The sequence below is a fragment of the Sebastes fasciatus genome, chromosome 14 (genome assembly GCF_043250625.1).
Source record: "Sebastes fasciatus isolate fSebFas1 chromosome 14, fSebFas1.pri, whole genome shotgun sequence".
Lineage (NCBI taxonomy): Eukaryota > Metazoa > Chordata > Actinopteri > Perciformes > Sebastidae > Sebastes > Sebastes fasciatus.
The window spans coordinates 5,629,967-5,646,224 of record NC_133808.1 but is presented as its reverse complement, the minus strand read 5'-3'; the positions used below and the strand labels follow the sequence as shown (position 1 = coordinate 5,646,224).

General features: G+C 41.7%; 1 protein-coding gene across 2 annotated transcripts in view; it reads right to left on the bottom strand.

Annotated features, from left to right (window-relative positions):
• The window catches only part of gli2a (GLI family zinc finger 2a), a 94,953-nt gene extending 79,841 nt beyond the window's left edge, over window positions 1-15,112 (bottom strand). The window contains exon 1 of one of the 2 annotated variants that reach the window (XM_074658229.1): window positions 14,559-15,112. The gene's annotated coding sequence lies outside the window, so the exon portion shown is untranslated. The remainder of the gene's footprint in view (window positions 1-14,558) is intronic. The other variant, XM_074658230.1, reaches the window with a different exon arrangement.
• Between the last annotated feature and the right edge of the window lie 1,146 nt (window positions 15,113-16,258).

The window sequence follows — 16,258 nt, the reverse complement described above, 5'->3', positions numbered from 1 at the left end:
ACTCTGCTCACTTGGCAAACACACACACAGATAGATAGGTGAGGTCTCCTGCCCCTACGCCACCTGCAGACCTCTCTACTCAGGTTTCTGAAGTACACTCATGCAGGTTAACATAACAACCATCAAAAGCCAAAATATGGTTTTGTTTCACATATTTTCACATCACAGAAGCAATGTTGACGTGTTATTTTTGAGAAGCGATTGAGACTTTTGTAAGTCTTATATAGCGCTGTGATCAGGTTTTTCACCAGCCTACTGCATTACTATACTAGAGATTATTTTCCTTTGTTGTGACAATGGGACAGTAACTTGGTTAGTGACAGTAGTGGAAAGTAACTCACCTACAGCACTTACAAGTTTGAGATACTTGTACCTTGTTCTTGAGTATTTATATTATAATTCAACACATTCTCACTCCCAACTCGTCAAATACCACCGCTTGGTCAGTGCCCCTCGGATTCAGAGATCCATGCACGGGGTACCCCTTTTGCGTTACTTTTGGACGGACCAGGGACAGCGTGTCAATATACGCTTGTTACATAGTGTCCTTTCAAAATAAACTTAGGTTTAGGCAACACAACCACTTAGGTAGGGTTAGGAAACGGTCGTGGTTGACGTTAACTTCACTGACTCGACTCAAGCGACTAGTGACTCACGTGACTCACGGAATGGACGATAACGACGAGTCACGTGACAAAAAGCTGACGTGACAAAATAAGTCGACGTTCTGCAAGATTTGACAAACTGGAGGAAAACCGAGTATCGCTTTAATACTACGTCACTCGCTCCGACCGTCTAATAACACCATGGGCGGGTTTACATTGGAGTTAGTTCAAAGCCCAGTTCGTCACATACTGTTGCTAAAGATGGCTCCGTGTGTCGGTTTCCGATGCCGAGGGGCGCTGACCAAACGGCGGTATTTGACGAGTTGGGAGTGCGAACGGGTTGTATAATTCTACTCCATCCGTCATATCTTTAATTGCTGGTTTCTTTGCAGAATATGATTTTTTAACCACATTGCAACATTGCTGATATTGAATCATTGATGGATTGTTATATAACAGTATATAAATTAGTTAACCACCTCAATCAGATAGAACAAGACAATTCTCTTCATACATTATTGGATCATTAAAACGACACACAAAGTTAGCAACTAGCTGGCGAATATAGTGGAGCATTTAGCAGCTAAAGAGGCAGATGGTTCCTTAAGGAGATGGCAGAGACCAAAAACTGAGCTAAAAGAAGAGCAAATTTATGTTTTGCCAAGTGGCAAATAAAGTGGCTAATGTTGCTCCTTAACTGCTGCATGTGTAAATAGGCAATTATTTACTAACAAGTTTGCAATTCAAACTTTATAAGGTGTTGATATGTCAATGTCAGTGTGTTTACAGCTCGTTTCTGTTGTCTTAAAGTCGCCAAATATCTGTCATTGCAGGTTTAAGGCTTAGGGTAGACTGTGGTCATGGTTTAAATAAAAGAAACCAGTGACTTAATGCGACACGATGGGACAACTGTCTCTTGTGTCAAGAGTGCTTGCTTTGAATTCCCAACTGGCACACATTAAATAACAGGCTGGGATAGTCTATCCTAACAGAAAGGATGACAGGAGGAAAGATTCCAGTGACTAATAACTCTTAAAGAATTAAGGCAGACTTTTAAGCTGTGATACATATGGAAACCCATCCAGTCTGCTGCAGCTCTTAACCCTTCCTCCAGTTGCACCCTAAATGGGGAAAAAGGCTAAAAACAATGTTACACTCAGGAGGAACGCTGGAACCGTCAGATCTAATTTACAGGTGGACAGGTGTAGGAGCGAGGGCTTCTTGTTTCACTGTGCTTCAGTTGTACCTTCACTATATCCGGATCCAGAGAGCTCCTTGCATAATTTATAGAAAATACAGCTGTTTTTCTCCTCACATGGACAGCCCTAACCACATTGGCCGGACTTTCTCTGGTACTCTCTGGCAACAACTTCATGAGAAACCTTTAATTTAACTCACCGAATGTTCTCTCCAGCTTACCAAATACTTCCTTCTCCAGATAGAGCAGCTCATTTTTAGTCTTGGCTGCTACAGTACTAATTGGTGGATTGGAGCAAGCAATCTCATATTTTCTTCTGGTTTCTCTTTCTTATTATTAACCCCTTTTTTTGGGCACCTAACGACTTTAACACTGTTTAATGTAGAAACTTTATTCAAACTTCAGACTGTTGAGGACATTATCTAAATTACTTTTAGTGCTTGTATCTTTCGTACTTTCCGAAATATTTAACAATTTTGGAAAACTTTCCTCAGAAAAAATACAGAAAAATAAAAAATTAGTTACACATTGAGTGCTATGAGCCTCAAAGTGACAGGAGTGCCATTATTGACTACAATGTACAATGGGACCAGAATTTACAAGAGGGAAGCAAAAAATGACTTTTCTAACAGGCTCCATTTCCCACATTTGTGACACCATGAACGCATCCTTTACATCATCGTGTTCAACAGAGCCCCCTCTCTCTAACGATATAAACATTTAGACAATAGGAACTATGATCTTTGAGTAATAAGCGACAGTTTCAGCGTAATCACTATTACATGAACTGTCTGACTCAGCAGTTACCATCACCATGGCAACCTTTAATTGCAGGTGGGGACACACAGCTGATTGTGATTGGCTAATTAGACTGCTTCTCTTATCTTTGTGTCATTAAACAACCACTTGAATGAAAATTTCAGAGAACACATACAAACATTTTAACTTAAACTACTATTTCAGCTCATTTTATTGCCCGAACAAATTGTTTCATCATCATCAATATTCCCTTGAGCAATGAGCTTTCCTATTATTCCAACTCAATACTCCTTCAGCTGCTCCTTCATTTAAAGTTAACCCAGCAATGCAGTTTAAACACCCAGCTATACATGAAGCAATGCAGTCCAGCCTCCGGCTTTTCAAGCTGCCAGGAAACCCACCACAGTTTCTTCAGAAATTGCATTCTCTAGGTTTTAAACCACATTCGAAAACTTTCAACTTTTGGTTTACCACATTTTAAAACTGTATTCCTGCCAACTTCAATCATTTAAATGTTTTAACTTTTCTTCATTTTCTAGGTCAGGATGAAGAGAAGAAATAATAACACGCCCCTTGGGTCATGGTGAGGTGAAAGAAAACTCTTTGAAATCAATGAAACACAAAGCTGACTACAAACCAAGATCCTAGACCACCAATCGTAGTGACAAACTCACCAAGAGTTATCCCCTAACTGTGCAGTTCCTCTAGGATCTACGGAGCATTTAAGCACCTCTCAGCTAGTTTTTTTTTGTTGTTGTTTTACGGCCTGTAACTTTACTGTTTTTGTTCACACTGACCGCTCTAACAGCAAGTTTTCAGCCACAGCAAACAGCTGTTGAAACCCACTATGAAGTGCCTGCCCAGCACCAAATGGCAGACAAAGTTAGCGACTAGCTGGTGAAAATAGTGGAGCATTTAGCAGCTTCACAGCCAAATATTTTCCTCAGAAGTTAGAGATTGTTAGAGACCAAAACAAGTCAACTTACAATTGTCAGATGGACAGAAACAAGACTATCTAATCTAATATTGCTGCATTGCCTACTGGATGTGTAAATAGGCATTTGTATGCTAAAAAGTTAAAAGATGATAATATGTCGTTGTATTTACAGCTTGTTCCTGCTGCCCCCAAGTGACCAAAAAATCTATTATTGCAGGTTTAAAGACGTTCAGAGGACACCGACAATATCTGACGCTCTTCCAAGAACGAAGAAGAACGATTTCACTGTATATCCTTTTGTCAATGTCTTATTTGATGATGACTTCGTACCTTTGTACTTTAGCAATTCACATCAGACTGAGAATGTTTATGTTGACAGATGACACACCGCTATGGATGGCGAGTTTCAGAGACCTCTGGGAGAAGACAAGTTTAGACTGGGACAGGGCACATTCTCCACAAGTGAATCACTCTCTGGAGATGCGTCTCCCCGTGAGGATTTGAAGCTCAGGTCTAAAAGGTCATGAGGTAGATTGTGAGAGGTCTGACAGCAACACATTAGCCATTAGTCTGATTCAGAGGTTGAAACAACATCACTACAGGCTGTCACGCATGTATAGATTACGCTCACTCAAGCGGGAAGGAGAGTATTGCCACAATATCTTTTCTCAAACCAGGGTGCAGTTTTTCTATAGGTATGTCGTTTAAGTGCTTCACGTGGCTCAGCAACTAAAGGAAATTGGAAAGTAGGGGAAATTTAACCTGCAGGTGATTCAAATTCCAATCCAAAATTATGTATCACATTGACGTTGAGCAAGATTCTCCATATGCTGCATGTCAATCCTGTTTTGAATCATGTAAATTTAAAAAAAAAAAAAAATCTTAAAATAAATCTTCTATCCGTTACAAATCTTTACAATCTGCCAACTGCACATGGGGACTCAAATCCCTTACCAAAACCCAATCATCCAGTGGATTGCAGAAGCTAGAGAGTAATGAGCAGCTAACAACTGATGTAATATAAAAGGCATCTAAAACAGCAGAGAAAAGCCCTGTGGATGAGTTCTTACCCCACCCCTGAACCTGACCTTTCCTGCTAGTAAAGGCAATATCCTGTGGTTGATCTCTTCGTCTCCCTCGACCAACAGAAAACAGATGTGGAGCTCATGGCCTACACATAGTCCCGGGCAGGGAGGAATCGACATGGATGCAATTTGGGGTTTTTTTGTCTTCAGAGAATCAAAAAAACTGCAGTGAAGGAGCAGATACTGATGCAAGGGTATCGAACAGATGTACAGACAGGTGGTTACAGGAGGATGTTTGAAGTGCTGGACCAGTTAGTTGATTAATCAATTGACAGAAATTAACGGACAACAATTTTGATAATCAGTTAATCTAAGAGTCTGCAGCCATGGGGGAGGTGGCTATTATTTTTGCAGGCATTTGGACATACCCCAGAGAATTGGACAAATTGAAATATTGATGGTGAGTTATCAATTCACTAAAAAACAGGGAATCACCAAAATCAGTAATCTTCATCCTCTTGGAAATGTCTGGACAAAATCAAATGGCAATACATCCAATAGTGGGTGAGATATTTTAGTCTGGACCGAACGACATTACCATCCCTTGAGTCGTGCCGCTAACGTGGCTAAAAATCCTAAATGTGAATATTTGCTGTTCATTTCCAAGCGGCAACCTCTGGTGCTGAAAAATGAAGCCAATGCGGAAAAACTGCAGTTCCTCAAATGGCCACTTGAGGCTCCAAAAGGGTCAATCCTCATAGACCTCCATGTTAAAATGTCCAACTTTACAGCAGAAATAAACATGTTTACAACCTGGTACAAAAAATAAAATTCGGTCTCTGTAGCTAATATCCCCGTTCATGACAACTGTACGGGGGTGGATTTTTGTAAAACTAACCTGCTTAAATAATATTAAGACTTAAAGTTAGGCATAATTGAAGTCAGTCACGACGGCTCTTCTGTCTTTGGGGGAGACGTCACGGAGACTACGTCCATATTTTATACAGTCTATGATCATCTCAGATGTATGTAATTGTAAACTGAAAAACAATTTAAATTTGTCAGCTTGGAATCTGGGAAATTGTGCATTTTTCTATATTTTCGAACATTTTATATTCTGAACTATTCATCAAAGAATTACAAGATGGATTTCTTGAAAATAAAAAAAATAATCCTGAGTTTAAGACTGTGATGTTTTTATTGCTGACATGTCACAGCTGAAAGAACACTAAACTGACCCTGTAACCATGTAATGGAGGTGTGTGTGTGTGTGTGTGTGTGTGTGTGTGTGTGTGTGTGTCACAGCTGTCACTGGTGCCACATTGCACACTGCTGAGTCGAGCTTCCTCTCTGAACCATTTGGACTGGGCCATTCATCCTAAATGTGTTGTTAGCACTTATTCTCGACTGCTTCAGCTGTCAATAACCTCGCAACTACTTAAGCAAAACTGGCTTTGTGTATGTGCGTGTGTGTGTGTTCCTCTGCAGAACCACAGCGGTGATGCCAACAAGCCAGTGAGTAAAGATTTGGCCGAATCAAAGTTGGCATTTGCTGCACTCAGGTTTCACTGCGGTGCAACTTCCACATTGTTGCGGTGAATTCCCCCACTCCAGTAGAAGTGCTCGTGATAGCTGACAGTCTGCGGTTGTTCATTGCTGCTGGCCCACAAGAGCCAGGTGCTACTACGGCCAAGTCAGATCTCAGGCCTTTGGTGACGGGAGGGGGACTTCCCTTGAAGTCGGAGGGGATCTTAGCGTATGTGTATGTTTTTGTTGGCCCAGGACCTGGCAGTAGCAGCTGTCAGAGCGTGTCACCAGGTGAGATGTTGTGGTAATTGGAACTAACTATGTCCACACTAAGCCGGCCAATGTGTCTTTTTCTCACCATTTCATCCTTCTGTTCACACTAAGCCTAGCGCAACTAAATGACTATGTTGTGCTCCTACTGTTGTAAATGAGAACAACTAAATCCTGAGTTTGCTGTAATAAAATGCTTGAAAGAAAAAGAGGGGACAGAAACGAGATGTAACCAGCTGAGATTCAACAGAGTGACCGGGATGTGTCTAGCCAGATGCACCGACCGGAGGAGGACTAAGAACAGGAGGTTTAACCACGTTTGCATTGTTTAGATGTTTCATTGACGAAGGAGTTCTTTCTGAAATCACTAGTGTGCGCACGTTCACACATTTCCCATTTTAGAGGGGATGTCTATTACAATATTACTATTAGGGATGTCACCAGAACCGATACTTTGGTGCCAAATTGATGCCAAAATTCTGAAAACATCACGGTACTTGACGTTTTTTTTTTTTTTGTTTTTTTTTTATTTAAGGTTACTTGACGGTTTTTACCTTGGCTTGAAACAAACTCTGTCTCATTGTCCAGGGACCGATAGGAAAAATTCCCTGATAATGCTACAATGGGAAGAATAAATCCCTATTGAAATCGGCAGGAGGAGAACTAGTAACACTAGCTGTTATGCCGCTGAGCAACACAGTCCTGCTTAGTTAAAGAACAGAGCTAACAGCTAATATATATAGAGGTTGCATTGAGTTACACAATGATACATTCAGGCTCTATTCAGTAAAAATGAGGTGAAGGTTACCATGATGACGTTATCATGATGTGTTCATAGGTAAACTTGTAATATGTAGCTTTGGTGAGGAACTAAAATAAATCCAGTTGTTTGAAGGAGATGTTTTCACAGCAATATAAAATAGATATTAGAGAGAGAATTATGACCTGTTTAACTTCTTAACATAAACCAGTATTAAAGGAGTGAATGTTGAAGTAAATGGGGTTTATTGTTGTGCTTTTGTTTCTTACCGTGGTATCAAATTAGGTATCGGGAATCGTGGAATTTAGCTTGTATTGGTATCGACTACTAAAGTTCTGGTATCGTGACATCCCTAACTGCTATTGCACTTCTATAAAGTTGGTGGACTCTCAAGATAGAGTTTAAAAAAAGGGAAAAGAACGATCAAAATCCTGTCGTTTAGTCCATCGGATGGAAAAAAAACAAACATTACCCATAATGCAACCAACTATATTTTCTCATTACAACCTTGATAGCTGGTAAATGCCAAACATCTTTGAATCTCCACAACCCCAGTTTGTAAAGCAGGCTTTCTGTATAGTCTCTAAGCCCGGAGTGATGATTAGGAAGCTCCTCTGCCACAGAAGACATGATACTAGCTTCACAAGCTGAGCAGTACTCCTCATGACAAGTAAACTGGCACTTGTGCTTAAAACCAGTGGAGTGCCCCTTTAAATGTGTGTTCTGATTGATCTGGTTTAGTGGGGCAGTCTAAAGTATATCAGACTCTAAATGTATTCAATCAAGAGCCACATTACAACCACTTCTAAACACAACTTCTGGTAAGTGTTAATATAGGCTTAACCATTTTAATATTGCTGCCTTCTTACTAGGGCTGTCAAAGTTAAATACTTCTCTATGAAGAGTAATGTGTACTTTATTGCTATACATGCAGCCTTCCACTCGGAGAAGAAGAATGTCATGAATGTAGATGTTCTGCTGTCCTCACCAACTTCTTTTTCCTGGAATGCTTTGCTACGCTACGACCACCTGTTGACACCGCTGAGTTCAGTCCGAGAACAGCCTGACATTACCCAAATCTCACAATGTGAAACAACCGAGCACAAATATGGCCCTGCACGTAACCAGCACGGTTTTCATCCCACTTTCTCTCTAATGAGCTGATTACAAAACATGAGCTCCCTTTGGCCCAGAGCCAGGGCGAGAGACCGAGAGACCGAGAGAACAGAGAGAGGAGGAGATGATGATGATGATGGCAGCAACAGACACGTTGAGAGGGAGGAGGGGGAAAGTTGCGGAGCTTGTTGCTAAAGACAACCACATGTCTTTATATATCCAAGCACAACTGGGTCTCTCCGTCTCTTGTCTCCGGCTTCTATCTGAGAGGAGACTGTGGCCTGGCACTGAGTCAGCGCCATTTGGAATCTAATATCTCCCATCGTATGGAAACGTAAGAAAAGCAGCCCAACCGCCCTGCCCTAGAGGCCGCGTCGACTTTGTAGCTATGGGAGGGCCGAGTGTAAATCATAACTTACTCACCCGTTACCCTCTCCCCTCCCAACGCAAACCCCAGAGTTAGGAGCACAAACAGATCCCACCTCCCTCCCCTCTTGCTTTCTTTCTGCTGTTGGCTGCATTTTGTTGTCAGTGGCCTCTGCATAGACCCCAATCTCTGCCTCTGCATCAGATTAAGGCCCGCGGCAAACAGCGCAGACAATACGCCATTGTCTGCTAGCCTGTGTGTCACTCTATCTCAATAGCTCACAGTCACATAGCGAAGCCTGTTGGGCTGTTTGATGAGGAAGTGTTAATGATACAGTGGAAGGGAGATCATGATCCTTCTCCTTACAGTCTGCCCGATGGCACTATAACAGCTGATCATCTTTTTACAACTGCCAGCCAGGACTTCATTTACCAGATGAAAGCACCCATGAGCTCTCATATTATACACCATGCTATCCCACATAGCTGCCAATTATTTAAAATAATGACCAAAAGGCCCATCACTATTTACTAGAGATAAAAAAAATTGCCTGTTTTGTCAACCAACAGTTAGTCTTGATGCAGGACTGCCATGTTACACAGGGTTCCTCCACTTTAAAGGTGCAGGTTATGCGTTAACGCAAATTTGTTTTAACGCCAGTACACCAGTTTTAAATCTAGAGTGAAATACTGGCATCATATGAAACTAAAAAACCTGAGTAATCCATTGGTACCAACCATGTCATACTAGCTTGTCGCGAAGGAGGTTAAATAACGTTCCAAACTTACGCTAAATTTTGGCGAGGAAAAACTGTCATGGCTATTTTCAAAGGGGTCCCTTGACCTCTGACCTCAAGATATGTGAATGAAAATAGGTTCTATGGGTACCCACGAGTCTCCCCATTACAGACATGCCCACTTTATGATAATCACATGCAGTTTGGGGCAAGTCATAGTCAAGTCAGCACACTGACACACTGACATCTGTTGTTGTCTGTTGGGCTGCAGTTTGCCATGTTATGATTTGAGCATATTTTTTATGCTAAATGCAGTACCTGTGAGGGTTTCTGGACAATATTTGTCATTGTTTTGTGTTGTTAACTGATTTCCAATAATAAATATAAACATACATTTGCATAAAGCAGCATATTTGCCCACTACCATGTTGATGAGAGGATTAAATACTTGACAAATCTCCCTTTAAGGTACATTTTGAACAGATAAAAAATAATGCGATTAATCACGATAAAATATTCTAATCGATTGACAGCCCTAAAGAAAATGGTGAAAAATCCCATAATACCTTTCCAGAGCCCAAAGATATTCAGTGTGCCGCCATAAAAGACATCAGCAAACATGCACATTTGAGAAGCAAGAACTAGAGAATTGTGGGAATTCTATTTCTTAAAAAATAAAGCATAGAGTGCAAAACTCATTGCAGCTCTAAAATTGTTGAGACGTGAAGCCGAATGAGAAGATTCAAAGCGTCGGGATAAAACAACGTGTTTAGTTCCCATTGTCTGTGGAGTTTATCTTGTGTTGAGATAATGAAATTAGCTCCACCATCCCCCCTCCTACAAATGAACTGACCTTCCGTGACCTGGGCAGGGTCCCCCCAGTACACCCCAGAGCTACCAGCACCATTGTTCCATTGTAGGCCGATAGACAATGATGAGGTTACTGCTGAAATGCTTTTGGGAAACTGGGTTTCCGATGAGTCAGTATGAGAGTGAAGGAGTGAGTGCGGAGTTGGGAAAAGACGTGATGGGAAGATCTCTGCGCCGTGCCGGTGATGACACATCATGCATCACACAGAGTACACTGTATATATACAAGACTCAATCTGTTAGAGCGTTCCTCCCTTTTGGAGATATTGGAGCTGGCTGAGGTCCTTCTGCAGTGTGAGAATCGCAGAGGCGCCGGCATAGGGAGAGGGTTGTTAGGACCTCGTTGCATGACGTGGAAATACTGTTTCCGCTGCAATTCCAGACGAAGGGGAGCGCCTCCGGTGATTGATGAGGTCAATCGGCCTGTAATGAGCTTGTCGGTTATTTTACCATACAGCCATTAAAATGGCTTGTTAAATGCACATCAGGCTCCGCCGCCCGTTTCTCAACGACATGTGTTTTTTTAGAGGCCTTATGGCGTGAACATGTTCTTTTGACGGCAGTGGTACAATCCAGCGTGACCTCAGTTTCTGTTCTGGGATTGGAGTGGCCACTCATAGCTGCTCTAGTGTAAAGAGGGGGGGAGAAGCAGGAGGAGCGTTGAAATGTGCAAACCCCAACCCAGATATGATGTGAGCCTATTTAACCTCACACACTTGAGGGAGAATGAACAGGATGCTTCGAGGGGAGTGAAACAAGAGGCGTTAAAACAAGCAGGGATTGTCCAGCCGCCGTGCCTGCATGCCAAAAGCAAAGGAGATGGGGATTCAGTGAAGGGCTCTACAGATGAATGTAAGCGGCCATCTCTCTCTCTCGCTCTCCCACTCGTCTCTCCGTCTGAAGTGCAGGCTGACTGTGAGAGATCGCTGTGGCATCGCCCGACACGTAGCTTGCCTTTTACAGCCCCCTAAATGGCCATTAAAGTCTCATCAATTCATCCCTGCACATGAGTCCATCCACAACACACCCCGACAGCCAAAGTCCCACTCCGATCACTGATGATAGAACAATATTTCTCACCATTAATCATTATTTGTTAAAATGATTAAGTAAAAGTAGCAAACAATTGCTGATTCTCAAGTTGTGAATACTGATATTACTGTTTCCTGTACCTAAAATGAAGGGGAGACAATACAGGTGAATAGGGTAAAAAAAAATAAATAACTAATAGATATCACCATGAAACTTCCCCAGTTGATTACTGACATTAAGACAATATTTTTTTGAATTACAAGTTTTCTGAAATGTTATGTTTAAATATGCAAATCAGGCATTATCTAATGCTAACTTTGGGTGAATTTAGGAGAAATCTACAGATTTTAAAAAGTGAGAGAGATTGCTGATGTTGGGACGGAGGGGAGGCGGATGGATCCAATTTTAAAAATGACCTGTGATTGGTCTCTACTGTATATCTCCTATATTTTATTATCCAGTACTATATCACTTTTTTCACTATATTCACATTTGTAATGGTCCCATATCCCGGTTGTTACCCTGCACTATGTTCATTTTTAACAGTTTCTTCTGCACTATATTCACTTTTTTAATAGTCCTGTATCTCAGCTGTTACCCTGCACTATATTCAGTTTTAACAGTTTTCTTCATCTCCTGGTATTTTTATATCTGGTATATTTTTTGTACTTTGTACTTTGTACTACTGCCTTTTTACTAACATGTTTGCACTATGGAACTGTGATGCTGGAAACTTGAATTTCCCTCAGGATCAATAAAGTTACTATCTATCTATCTAAAGTCTTCCGTCATGGGCTAGATGTTTTAAAGCCTGAAAACAGAGCCATGATGCGGTGCAGAAGTCTAGATTTCTCTCAGAACACTTGAATTACAATATGCTGAAAGGTTATTATGGATGTTATGCCCAATGATGCCAAAAATATACTGCCTACTGAAGCTTCAAGCCCAACTGTGATGTTGGAATGTCCTTAAAATGTTGTCTTATTTCTATGCCTCCCCATGAGATCAGGCTCAACTATGCTACTCCACCACCTATGGCCAACCAAACATCCATTCTCTGGGCTTTGTATAAAGTCACTCTATTATGGGAAATGTAGCACATCAACTAATTGAAATGAAGGAGAAAAAACTGAGAAGAAGGTTGGTACAAAACAAAAACAGGTCATCACCAAATAACTCCAGAAACACACTGAAGAACACATCTGTGATGAGACTTTACTGTGAGGATGATAATGACTCGTAGCTATAACTACAGTATGTTTAGCAGCAGGTCAGAGGTTTACACAGCGATTAAGGGGAAACGGCAGCAGCTACCCTTCATCCACCGCCACTAAATTCCAGTGCAAACATTTTTCAGCCAAACCACAGAGGCCTCAGAAGCACCCACCCTCCCACACACACCACCTACCGCATCCCCACACACAGGCTGCGTTTTCTTACAGCTGCCATCACGGGGTGACAGGCCGCTGAATGGCTTCATCGGTACAGTACGGCGTGTTAGATCAGTGGAACGAGGGTCACGGTGGGATGGGCTGGGGTGGGAAGGTATTCTCTCCTTTTTTTGTTTCTTCTTCAACTTTTTACTGAGTTTACTCAGCAGGAGTGGGGGTGGTGGTGGTGGTGGTGGTGGGGTGTGCTCCTCCCCCTCCTCAGAGTCACTCAGACTTCACCCTCTTCACCCTCTCCTCCAACCCTCCTCTCTGTCCCTGTACGCTAGACTTCATCGGTATTTGCTTTCAAAAAAAGCTGTACCCCCCCACCACCACCACCGCCACCACCCGTCTCCTCCTCCTCCTTGCCCTATACCCCTCCAACACACACACACACAACACAGTCACTCCTTTTCCAGTATTTGGTTCATTAAATTTTCTGCGGACTTCCAGAAAAGAGGCAAAAAAGAAGGGAACCAGATCAATAAAGTGGGGCCTGTGCAGAGAGGCGATGTGTGAAAACGGGGGCTCCAGCAGCATCCATACAACAGCACCCAGGGGCTGGGGCTGTGGAGATGAAAGTGACATGGCCACTATGGGTCTCCCCCGAACTGAGGCTTGAATGAGCTGAATAGGCTCATCCATTCTTTACTCCTTTCACTCTCCGTAGGCCCTAACTGTTGGAACTCTTCATTCCTCACAATGGCCAAATGCACTAAAACTTTTTCTTTCTTTTTTTTCTCATGCAAATCACCTCAGCCAAGACTGACTGGGGTTGTCATCATGTGAAGCGGAAAAAACACACATGCACGTATATAGTCCTTTTTTTTAAAATGTTGTTTTTTATGAACTTTTACACATTTGTGAAACTTTTAATTTACTTGAATTAGTCATCTATTTAAAAGCCTGCACTTCTTATCTTAAACCCCAATAATGTTACAACTTTTCTAGGTCTGTTTCTCATCAGCATGCACAAAAAAAAAAAAAAAACGTCATCCAAAGAGGGAGCCCGTTTTTCAAATGTGAATTATATGGGGAGAAAAAAAAAAGCTTTAAGAAAACACTTTCATTTATATGTAGGCCAAAACAACTAACACAAAAAAGTGGGACTCATAAGTCCACACATGAGTTTGGAGATCATTAGCAGCGCCTGTTAGATAGGAGTAAAAGCCAACAGCAAATATAGCTGCTTAAGGGCCCCACAAAGGCGTCAAGTGTTTGTTGACTGCTCAGGCTGGAGAGCAAACAGTAAACTCTGAATCTTTCAACAATAAGTACACATCTCCCACAGTCCTGTCACAGGCTGCTGCTGCTGCATCCCTCACACTTTCTGCCTCATGTTTGGGTCCTTTTGCTTTGTAGCATTAAGAGATTAAAAAAAAGCAAAGAGTGGGGTGACATTGTAATTGTTTTAACAGTTTTTCATTCAAAGGTGAAATGGTAGAAAAAAAACACACAGCTTAGTGGTTTTCTTGATGTTGGAGAATGTACCTAATTTGAAATGTTGCATGCTATTTTAATTGTTTTGTTTTTTATCTTTAGTTTGAACCATAAAAGCACTGTTTTTTGGAGACCTGAGTGGAAAACACACTCCAGACAGTTTATGTTGAACTATTATAAAGCTATGCAAAAAAGGGATTGGCGCCGAGCTTTCTGATCACATCTCTTCCCATATGGATCAAGTTGCAGGACAAAACATTTTTTGGATTCCTGTGTCAGATAAGTTCAAAGTGCAAATGAGATGTGAAGCTGCCCCCTGTTAAAGCCTCATCTGCCGCTGACACGCACGGCAACAGAGAAAAGCAGAGAAGAGAGGAAAGGAAAGCAAAAAAAAAAACAGTTAACTCCACTGAAGTGAGACTATAAGAGCAGAAAAAGACCAAAAACACAGAAGCTGCTGTCAGCATCACCACAGACTCCCCTTACCTTCCGCTGCCGTCTCTTTTTCACTCCCAAAGCCGAGGCTCTCTCTCTTCCGCTCACTCTCTTTTTTTTGTCCCGAGGAAAACTTTGCCTGGAGTCTGATTCCCGTAAACTAGGAGGACTGAGCTGGCACCACCATTGAACGCAAAACGCGCAAACAAGCCTCTCCGGACTTTACGCGAAACTCCATGAACCGAAAAAACCAAAAAGTTTGGAGACGCTCAAAGTTCGCACTACCAGCATTACCAAAGCTCCTCTAGTCCCGGAGAGAGAGTCAAGTCGAGTCGAACTTTTTCTTACAATCCATCTTCTCCAGAGAGGTTGCGCTCTATAGCGTGTGGAGTGCTGCTTTGCGCGCTTTTCAGCAAACTAACATGATGCGTAAAAAAGATTTGTTTTTCTCTCTCTCGTGCGTAAAGTCTGCTGCGTAAAAGTTTGGAACTAAAAGCGGGGGTTTCACTCGACAGTTGTTGCAGAGACATGCGGTGGTGTTGAGATCTTCAGGCTGCTGATCTGTTTTCAATCCGAACCCCCCACAACCCCCCTCTCTCACTCCCCGTGCTCCCTGGTGAGTTGGGCCATTTGCTGCACCAGATGGGCCGGGCTAACTCTATCCAGCAGTTGCAAGACGGAGGGAAAAAAGTTAGATAAAGTTTCATTTATTGTTCGATTTTTCACGGGCTTTAAAGGGGACATATCATGCTCATTTTCAGGTCCATACTTATATTTTGTGTTTCTACTAGAACATGTTTAAATGCTGTAATGTTAAAAAAAAAACTTTATTTTCAGCTTGAATATACCTTTATTTACCCTCTGTCTGAAACGCTCTGTTTTAGCGCATTTTGAGGAATTGCAACAGAATTGCGTTGCTAGGCAACAGCTTGGTCCATGTGTACTTCCTGTCAGCTGATGACTTTCACATACACTGCAACCAGGAATAAACTGGGACACATTTAGAATTTTACGTTTAAAATTGTGTAAAGGGTCTAAATATTGTATATTCGCCACATCACGAATGGGCAGAAATCCTGACGGCTTGTTTCAAAAGCAGAGTTTCTGAATATGGGCTGTGTGTATTTCCCTGTGGATTGAGTGTTTCGATACTTTCACAATATTTAAATAGGACTTAAGCCTGCTTTATAATAAAAAAAAACATGAAAATCTCACTTTTTTATAATATGTGACCTTTAAGAATGTCTATTGGAGCCGGTTTTGGTTTACAAGTCACAGGAGCTATCACACATCATCAGCTGCAACTGTAGAGCTCCACAAAGCTTTTGTTAACATCAAGTTTCTTGCAGTTGTAAAAAAAAAAAGAAGAGAGCTCTTGAAGCTCTAATTGTATTGTTTTTCTTGAGTGATTCCTGTGAGTGGGTGGACAGATGATCAAGGCGCTCTCAAGAACCAGAACAAACCAAACGCACATTCCCCCAACAAACACATCCAGACCCTATAGTTAAAGCTCGTTGATTTTAGCAAACAGTCTTCATAATTCATGCTTTGTTTATTCCCATCCCTTTTCATCTTGGTTGGAACCTTTCATTCAGCAGGGCATTCCTGTAGGGTTTGTTATCCAAAGTAACCCTGTCCGTGCCAGTGTAAATGCTCATTTAGTGTTTTTAATTCATGGTTATTTCTAAGGAAAGTGAAGTAGAGAGAAGAAAGAAAATTCCTCCCTCTCTGTGTGTACAGTTTTTTTTTTG